We start from the raw sequence: 10558 nt of genomic DNA, 5'->3' as shown, positions 1-10558 counted from the left end.
CCTCCCTCTTGTTTTCTCTCTCCCTCCCTCTTGTTCTCTATCTCCCTCCCTCTTGTTCTCTCTCTCCCTCCCTCTTGTTCCCTCTCTCCCTCCCTCTTGTTCTCTCCCTCCCTCTTGTTCTCTCTCCCTCCCTCTTGTTCTCTCTCCCTCCCTCTTGTTCTCTCTCTCCCTCCCTCTTGTTCCCTCTCTCCCTCCCTCTTGTTCTCTCTCTCCCTCCCTCTTGTTCTCTCTCTCCCTCCCTCTTGTTCTCTCTCTCCCTCCCTCTTGTTTTCTCTCTCCCTCCCTCTTGTTCTCTCCCTCCCTCTTGTTCTCTCTCTCCCTCCCTCTTGTTCTCTCTCTCCCTCCCTCTTGTTCTCTCCCTCCCTCTTGTTCTCTCTCTCTCTCCCTCTCTCTCCTCCCTCTTGTTCTCTCTCTCCCTCCCTCTTGTTCTCTCTCTCTCTTCCTCCCTCTTATTCTCTCTCTCCCCCGAGCACTTGGAAAACAGTGACAGGATCGGACAAAGTCAACATGGATTTACAAAAGGTAAATCATGCTTGACTAATCTACTGGAATTTTTTGAGGATGCAACTGGTAGAATAGATAAGGGAGAACCAGTGGATGTGGTGTATTTGGACTTTCAGAAGGCTTTCGATAAGGTCCCGCATAAGAGATTAGTGTGCAAAGTTAAAGCACATGGGATTGGGGGTAAGGTACTGACTTGGATAGAGAACTGGTTGGCAGACAGGAAGCAAAGATTTGGAATAAACGGGTCTTTTTCCGAGTGGCAGGGATCGGTGCTAGGACCCCAGCTATTCACAACATAAATGATCTAGACGAGGGAACTAGCTGTAATATCTCCAAGTTTGCAGATGACACAAAGCTGGGTGGGCGTGTGTGCTGTGAGTAGGATGCAGAGAAACTCCAGTATGATTTGGACAGGTTGGGTGATTGGGCAGATGCATGGCAGATGCAGTATAATGTGGATAAATGCGAGGTTATCCACTTTGGTAGCAAAAACAGGAAGACAGATTATTATCTGAACGGCAATAGATTGGGAAAAGGGGAAGTGTAACGAGACCTGGGTGTCCTTGTGCACCATCGCTGAAGGTAAGCATGCAGGTGCAGCAGGCGGTTAAGAAGGCAAATGGTATGTTGGCCTTCGTAGCGAGAGGGTTCAAGTACAGGAACAAGGATGCCTTGCTGCAGTTGTACAGGGCCTTGGTGAGACCACACCTTGAGTATTGTGTGCAGTTTTGGTCGCCTTATCTGAGGAAGGATGTTCTTGCCATGGAGGGAGTGCAGCGAAGATTCACCAGACTGATACCTGGGATGGCAGGAATGACGTATGAAGAGAGACTGGGTCGATTAGGCTTATATTCGGTAGAGTTTAGAAGAATGAGAGGGGATCTCATTGAAACTTATAAAATTCTAACAGGACTAGACAGACTAGATGCAGGGAGGATGTTCCCGATGGCAGGAGAGTCCAGAACCAGGGGTCACAGTCTAAGGATAAGGGGTAGGCCATTTAGGACTGAGATGAGGAATTTCTTCACTCAGAGAGTGGTGAACCTGTGGAATTCTCTACCACAAAGGGCAGTTGAGGCCAATTCATTAAATATATTCAAGAAGGAGTTGGATATATTTCTTAAGGCTAAAGGGATCAAGGGATATGGGGAGAAAGCAGGGACAGGGTACTGAATTTGGATGATCAGCCATGATCTCATTAAATGGCGGAACAGGCTCGAGGGGCCGAATGGCCTACTCCTGCTCCTATCTTCTATGTTTCGCTCCCTCTTGTTCACTCCCTCCCTGCTTCTTGTTCTCCATCCCCTCTTGTTCTCTCTCTCCCTCTTCTCTCCTCTCTCACCTCTCCCCCTGTTCTCTCCTCTCCCCCTCTTCTCTCCTCTCTCTCCTCGCCCTCTTCTCCTCCTTCTCCCCTCTCTCCCTCTTGTTTCTTTCTTCTACCTCTTTCTCCCTCATTCTGTGTCTCGCTCCTCTCTCCTCTTCCCCTCTCTTGTTCTCTCAATTCAATTCAATTCAATTCAAATCGCTTTATTGGCATGACAAGTTACATCTTATGTTGCCAAAGCATCGGAAAACATTCATGTTTGTTCACAAAAATACAGATCTATCCATACAGTGTATAAACAGATATATCCCTGAGTGTATAAATATATACTTTCATATAATTTATATATACTCTTTTCTTAAATTTGCTGGTTGTCCCTCTGTTTATGGCAAGCTGTAACATAGTGTGCCGCTAGTGTTATGCAATTTCTCTCTTCCCCTAGTAGGTATGGGAGTTTTTGGTCGTCATTCAAATTTCTGAATTCCGGGCATATTTTTGTGAATTTTGGGTAGAAATTCTCCCTTATGCCCTGATATTTTCTACAAGCTGTGAGGAAGTGCATCTCTGTCTCCACCACTCCCTGACTGCAGTGAGAGCATATCCTGTCCTCTCTTGGTAGCTGGGTCTGTCTGTGTCTACCTTTTTCGATCGTCAGGTTATGTTCACTAAGTCTGTACATTGTCAAAGTTTTTCTCAGTTTGCTATCCTTTACCATGGTCAGGTAATCAGCCATGTTGTATTGTCTGTTTAGGGCCAAGTAGCAATTGAGTTTGCTTTGGGTTTTTGTTGTTTCTGCCCAATATGACAGATATTTTTCCTTTTGCTTAGCGATGATTGTGTTGGGTTGAATTCTTTGTGTTACGCTGTCACTGTCCTGGGGCTGGTTATTGTTAGTAGTGTTAGTAGTTACTTCACTGAGTCCCAGGACTAGTTGACTGAGGGTATTCTTCTTTATGGTCCTCTCTTGGCATTTCAGGGCTTTTTCTTGTTTTCTCTCACTCTTTTATTTAAGAATCCAAAGTATGTACGTGTGTGTGTGTATATACATATATATACACACACACATATACTGTAAAAGAAAGACAGTTGTTTCATGTAGCTTCACTTGACCTGGAGCTGGAAATTTGCGAATGTGCAAACGTCCTGCCTGACAGTAATTAACCTGTGATTGGCCTCAGGTTTTCCTATGTAGAACAACGAGACTTGCCAGTAATAAAGGGAGAGAATAAATGGAGCTGTGCATTAGCAGCAGAATAGTGCATTAAACATAGAAACATAGAAGATAGGAGCAGGAGTAGGCCATTCAACCCTTCGAGCCTGCTCCGCCATTCAATGAGATCATGGCTGATCATCCAAACCCTAGCACCCGGTCCCTACACCGACAGCCATCCCACTCAAGCCCTATCCCCGTAACCCCACGTATTTAATCCCCCGTAACACTAAGGGTCAATTTTTTTTTTATCATGGCCAATCAACCTAACCCGCACATCTTTGGACTGTGGGAGGAAACCGGAGCACCCGGAGAAAACCCACGCAAACACGGGTTCTGTGGTATATTGCTGTTACTGTTATAAAACAGCATATCATCTGACTTACAATGCAACATCATGGGCTTCAACTCGTGTGTTAATATCACAATGGAATGAAACCGGGGCGGGGAGTCCACGTGAAACTTTATACAAAGTTGTGGAATTTGATCAGCAAGGTGGTTTGTGGACACATTCGCTGGGTTAGTTGTGGGAGTCTCATGCTGCAAAAAAACACCTACCTGTAGTAACGCTTCAGTTCATGGCTGATTTCATAGCCAAGCATCTGCAGGAATTTGGTGCTTCTTGGACAGTCCACTTGATCAGTGATTATCTCAAGAATCAGAAAGTCAGCCATCAGTGTCCAGCATGACATCCATCACCACCAAAAGACAGTGAGAAAACAAAAAACACCCACAGCCCACACCCTGCAGAGAAGCTGGTTGGCACAGTGATAGTTAGAGGATCTGATGGGCCCAGTGATAGTTAGAGGATCTGATGGGCCCAGTGATAGTTAGAGGATCTGATGGGCCCAGTGATAGTTAGAGGATCTGATGGGCCCAGTGATAGTTAGAGGATCTGATGGGCCCAGTGATAGTTAGAGGATCTGATGGGCCCAGTGATAGTTACAGGATCTGATGGGCCCGGTGATAGTTACAGGATCTGATGGGCCCAGTGATGGTTACAGGATCTGATGGGCCCAGTGATAGTTACAGGATCTGATGGGCCCGGTGATAGTTACAGGATCTGATGGGCCCAGTGATGGTTACAGGATCTGATGGGCCCGGTGATAGTTACAGGATCTGATGGGCCCAGTGATAGTTACAGGATCTGATGGGCCCAGTGATAGTTACAGGATCTGATGGGCCCAGTGATAGTTACAGGATCTGATGGGCCCAGTGATAGTTACAGGATCTGATGGGCACAGTGATAGTTACAGGATCTGATGGGCCCAGTGATAGTTAGAGGTTCTGATGGGCCCAGTGATAGTTACAGGACCTGATGGGCCCAGTGCTAGTTACAGGTTCTGATGGGCCCAGTGATAGTTACAGGATCTGATGGGCTCAGTGATAGTTACAGGATCTGATGGGCCCAGTGATAGTTACAGGATCTGATGGGCTCAGTGATAGTTACAGGATCTGATGGGCCCAGTGATAGTTACAGGATCTGATGGGCTCAGTGATAGTTACAGGATCTGATGGGCCCAGTGATAGTTACAGGATCTGATGGGCCCAGTGATAGTTACAGGATCTGATGGGCCCAGTGATAGTTACAGGATCTGATGGGCCCAGTGATAGTTACAGGATCTGATGGGCCCAGTGATAGTTACAGGATCTGATGGGCACAGTGATAGTTACAGGATCTGATGGGCCCAGTGATAGTTAGAGGATCTGATGGGCCCAGTTACAGTTACCGTTCATGCCCCGAACTCTGGGGAGCCCCCAGTTGCTCTCCTCTGGATCCCTGTGCAGCATCGATGACAAGTGGGACTAGGCGCAGATGCAGCCTGACCAGCGCATTGTCCAGATTCAATAAAACCCCATTGACTTGAACTCTGGGTCCACGTCAATGGATCAGGAATTTGCAATCGCACTTGGGGTCATGCAAGTGGGTGATTTTGAGGCTTTGGAAAGGGTGCAGAGGAGGTCTACTAGACTAATTCCCAGTCTAAAGCATCTTAGTTATCAAGATAGGCTAAAAGAGTTGGGACTATACACTTGAGGGAAACATAGACTTTGGAGGGACCTTATTGAGGTTTATAAGATGATGAAGGAAATAGATTGTGTTCCAGCTGACAGTTTGTTCCAATTAAATAGGTTAGGGAGGACCAGGAATCACAAATTCAAGTTGTATAAGGCCAGATCTCGGTGAGATGTCAGGAGGTGGTTCTTTTCCCAGAGAATAGTGGGCCTCTGGAACAGGCTGCCATCTCGGGCAGTGGATGCTGATTCGCTGAATTCCTTCAAGCGAGAGCTGGACCCGTTTCTAGCTGGGGCGGTGACCACCTCTTACAGAAGGTAGGTACTGCAGGGAATTCAGGGTTAGAGTGATCTCCTGGACTAGTTTCAATCGCCTAGATGGGTCGGAGAGCAATTTCCCAGATTGTTTTTTCCCCAAATTGGCCTGGGATTTTTAATCTTTATTTGCCTTTCCCTGGAGATCACATGGTTGCAAGTGTATATGTTGTGATACACAAGGTATCGCAATTGTGTGGGACAGGCTCGATGGGCCGGATGGTCTTTACCTGTCCGTCATTGTTCGTACGTTTGTAATTCCATCCCAGGTTTCAGAGTGCCATGTTTCTGAGAGGATCCCAGCCTTCCCACTCTCTTTCACGAGTTACCTTACCTTCATGCTACTTTTCTCAGACCCTGGTTTAGATCTAGAGGACTTAATTTGAGAGATTATTGAGCAGAACCCATGCCTTGCAGTACAGTACATTAGTGCACTGTGGGGGGGCAGGACTGTGACAGATATTTGTGCTCAATGCGTATCGCCAGTGGGAGGGAGAAAGGAGTATGCTACAAAATATCAGTGAGGGGAAGATGATGTGAATGATGATGTGTTAACTGACCCTGATTGCTCAGTGGGTAAATGCACTGCCCAGTGTGGTGCCAACCAGCACAGACCAGGTGGGTGCCATGGTGTTTAATCTCCCTCACTGAATGTGGATAATCGTGACAAGATATAGTTCAAAGGCCAGTGGCTCAGTGAGCCTAACCATTGAGTACTGGTGACCTATTAATCATGAGCCCAATTCTGTCTTCACCTGGTGTCCACACTTCCAGGCTGGATTACAGCCAGGAATGGGAACATTGGCTGATTGTCCCCTCCCTAAGCTTGGGACACTGGAGCCAATTGGAGGAGGCCTATTGCAGCCCTGACTTGTCATCAGCTAACTCTGCACACCACGGACATGGCCTGTATGGTCTGCCTGGCTCAGGTAGCAGAGCACAGCTGGTGTAGCAGTTGGAGGCGGGGGCTACAGAGGGGACTATCAGCGGGGGCGGGAGAGGATGACTGACCATTTTTGGCGATGAGTATCAATTGAGGTCACTATTGCACTAACAGCTCCAGGGTAACAATACGTTCTGTGATTGCAGGTTGGAAACGGTCTGAAGGTTTGGGCTCCGCTCAAACTCTGTTGTCTTTCCCAGGAGCTGAGAGATAGTCCAGGATGCAGGTTAGCCTCTGTCCAGCGCATTCTGTGTTTCTGATACTCACTGTGCGTGTGACAGCGGCTGATGAGATTCTGGAGGCTCGACGTTCGGACAACTTCCAGTCTTTTCCTTCTGGGGACCATCCAAGGGAGCCATGTGTGTTTGATATCTTTATCTTGTTGTATCCTGTCTCCCCTTGAAGGGATAACTACAGTCCTAGCCCTTTTGGGCTATCCCAGATCAGGCGTATTCCCCAGACGTTCACCCTCAACTTAAGTTAGAGATAGCCGAATTCCATAAGACACTTAAATGGGTCTAAAGGTTCAGGCTATCTCTCCCTAAAGGAAAGGAACGACTGAAGATATTGCCATCTTCCAGATAGTACTTTTAATAAGTTGAACTAGACTGTAACCTTTCGGATATTATGAGGGTCCGGAATCCCCCCCCAGAATTCTGCAACTCCTTACAAAAGAGTGTACAGAAATGTGGGTTCACGAGTTTATACAGAATTACTCTTTGAGACAATTCTAAAAATATATCGTTTTATTTAAGAGCCGACATTCAGTTAACATCTGTTGAATCAGTCGCAACATTAACAATTCAAAATACAGATAGCTTACTTTTCTTATTTCTCAGAGATCCTTATTTTCAAATCTTTACTTCATTACATTTCTTATTTCTTACTTATTTCTAAATCCAGAACATCCACCAAAATCAATCACTTTAACTTCCCGAGACTCATAGTTAAAGACTTACAGAGATGCCTCTGAAGAGTTGAGAAACGCTTTGCCCGTTCAGCGAGTTCTGCCTTTCTGTTGAAAAGGTCTTATTTTTATACCCTTTTGGCAGTGGTTTCTTCTTTGATGTTCTCTGCTGATGTTAGCTAATTGTCTTTACTGATACCTCTGTTTGATTCAACTATTGCATGCATTATTATTTCTCTACCTTTAGGTGTTCCAAAAACCATCATAAAAACAATGACAGCTATGGTTTTTTGTTTGATGCCATTCTTACAAAATGCTTTCATTCAATTCTTAATATTGGCTTTACTGGTTTTTAGCAGACATTGTGACTCTCCTTACTGCTCCAAGTTCAATACAAGCACAATGTAATTGCTTGGTGTATCTATTGAAGTCATATCTTCAAAGTGTCCTTGTTGGTATCATATTTACTATGTATATAAATTAAAGTCACTTCAACTGAATGTTTCATGCACTTCTAGCTATCTCAATTGGTTGCATATTTAATCGTGTTTCCTGTCTTCCAAGTTTAACATAAAAAATATTTGACCAGCAGGTGTTTCTTTTACTTGATGTCATTCTTTCAAAGGCACTTGCCTCTTTTAATGTTTGTGTTTCTGTTTTACGTGTTAGCTCTTAACAATTTAAACTGGGTCTTCTCATTGTGTTACCTCCAAACTCTAGACCTTTCGGAAGCACCAATGATTTGCTTCAATCTTTCATTGTTTTAGAATTTTAACTAATTCCCATTTCAAAGCTTGTTTACAACTTTGTTATCAACTGATCTTTATCTCAGAAGCCTGTTCTCTGTTTACAGCCTGTGTCTTCAAGGCTTTAGATTTTTAAACCCAGTATATTCTGTATTAATAATATCCGTATTCTGTTCATATTATGGTGTATCTTTCTCTGAATCATGGCTATTCCTTCACACCCTCACCCACCAAATCCCACTCCCCACCCTAATCCCATTCTAGGAACATTGTTCTTTTGGGGACATGCAACCACTATTTCCTTCGCAGGCCAAAACCTCTGTCCACTATTCATTCTGTGGGCCAGTCAGTACCAATCTGTCTGCTTATGGCCGTTTTTTTCTGAGGTCATGCATTGTCTGTCGCGATATTTATATCATGGGCCAGATTTTGCGGTGGTAATGACGGCAAAACTGTCAGCGTTCACTGTCATTGCCCCTCTAAAACTGACCGTAACATCAGGAATTAGTGCATGCGCAGATAAACGCGGAAATCCTGAAGTTGCGCTCAGTATTTCACTGCTCCACCACAGGCTGCACTATGGAACTCCCCATAGCTGGTAATCAGTGAAATCAGTTGAACGGACGAAAACTTCCCCTTTTCTGCTCTAATATCGCAGTTAAACACCCCATAAAAAGTTAAGCCTTGTTCAAAGAGGTGTAACTGGGGTTTTAATGGCTTTTTGATTGCTGAACAACCGTTCTGGCCCTGGAAAGCTAATTTTATATTTGTGGAATGTCAGATTTATGCATTATGATAAAAATGACTAGATTTCTAAAATAATAAAAGAAATAAATATTTTTTAAAGTTTGTTTATGATATTTCAGCTTTTACCTTAACCTCATGTGTATGTCCCAATTTTTATTATGCTCTCTGTAAATTTTTTTTTAAAGTGAATCGATAATCAGTGCTTTTTATTTCCTGATTTGCTGTCTGAGAATTCTACAGTGTGATTGGCTGCTTAGACAACTTAATGGCATCATTGCTGCTGTACGCTGGAGATCCCCTGTTGACAGCGGTACAATCAAATTAACATTGAGAAAGCTAAGGTTTTCACCACAGAGATCGCGACATCTTTGTGGGTAATGTTATTCGAGGTTAGCAGCGATCACTGTCGTTTCGCCGCTGACCGCAAATTCCGTACCCATATTACAGTGATTACCAAATTTAACTGAAATATTTCATCTACTCTGCTATGTAATTATATTTGTTGAGTTGAAGGGTGTAACTGTGTGGAAACAAGGCCAGACTGAACTTATATATCACACTGTGGGTACAGTCTGAGCCCAGTCTGTATCACACACTGGGTGCAGCCTGAGCCCAGTCTGTATCACACTGGGGGTACAGTCTGAGCCCAGTCTGTATCACACACTGGGTGCAGTCTGAGCCCAGTCTGTATCACACACTGGGTGCAGTCTGAGCCCAGTCTGTATCACACACTGGGTGCAGTCTGAGCCCAGTCTGTATCACACACTGGGTGCAGTCTGAGCCCAGTCTGTATCACACTGGGTGCAGTCTGAGCCCAGTCTGTATCACACTGGGTGCAGTCTGAGCCCAGTCTGTATCACACTGGGTGCAGTCTGAGCCCAGTCTGTATCACACTGGGTGCAGTCTGAGCCCAGTCTGTATCACACTGGGTGCAGTCTGAGCCCAGTCTGTATCACACTGGGTGCAGTCTGAGCCCAGTCTGTATCACACTGGGTGCAGTCTGATCCCAGTCTGTATCACACTGGGTACAGTCTGATCCCAGTCTGTATCACACTGGGTGCAGTCTGAGCCCAGTCTGTATCACACTGGGTGCAGTCTGATCCCAGTCTGTATCACACTGGGTGCAGTCTGATCCCAGTCTGTATCGCACCGGGAGTGCAGTCTGAGCCCAGTCTGTATCACACTGGGGGGTGCAGTCTGATCCCAGTCTGTCAGACATTGGGTGCAGTCTGATCCCAGTCTGTATCACACTGGGGGTGCAGTCTGATCCCAGTCTGTATCACACTGGGTGCAGTCTGATCCCAGTCTGTATCACACTGGGTGCAGTCTGATCCCAGTCTGTATCACACTGGGTGCAGTCTGAGCCCAGTCTGTATCACACTGGGTGCAGTCTGATCCCAGTCTGTATCACACTGGGTGCAGTCTGATGCCAGTCTGTATCACACTGGGTGCAGCCTGATCCCAGTCTCTATCACACTTGGTGCAGTCTGATCCCAGTCTGTATCACACTGGGTGCAGTCTGATCCCAGTCTGTTTCACACTGGGTGCAGTCTGAGCCCAGTCTGTATCACACTGGGTGCAGTCTGATCCCAGTCTGTATCACACTGGGTGCAGTCTGATGCCAGTCTGTATCGCACTGGGTGCAGTCTGATCCCAGTCTCTATCACACTTGGTGCAGTCTGATCCCAGTCTGTCAGACACTGGGTGCAGTCTGATCCCAGTCTGTCAGACACTGGGTGCAGTCTGATCCCAGTCTGTCAGACACTGGGTGCAGTCTGATCCCAGCCTGTCAGACACTGGGTGCAGTCTGATCCCAGTCTGTCAGACACTGGGTGCAGTCTGATCC

At 45.8% G+C, this 10558-nt stretch overlaps 1 long non-coding RNA gene across 1 annotated transcript in view; it reads left to right on the top strand.

Annotated features, from left to right (window-relative positions):
* LOC147105341 (uncharacterized) overlaps window positions 1-7810 on the top strand; it is a 16880-nt gene extending 9070 nt beyond the window's left edge. Inside the window, exon 2 of the long non-coding RNA XR_015081738.1 lies at window positions 6459-7810. This is a non-coding gene — a long non-coding RNA (uncharacterized LOC147105341). The remainder of the gene's footprint in view (window positions 1-6458) is intronic.
* Window positions 7811-10558: the final 2748 nt, after the last annotated feature.

This window comes from Somniosus microcephalus, chromosome 18 (genome assembly GCF_052327205.1).
Source record: "Somniosus microcephalus isolate GS21.2 chromosome 18, FLI_Smic_1.0, whole genome shotgun sequence".
NCBI lineage: Eukaryota > Metazoa > Chordata > Chondrichthyes > Squaliformes > Somniosidae > Somniosus > Somniosus microcephalus.
This window is presented reverse-complemented; position numbering and strand designations above follow the sequence as displayed.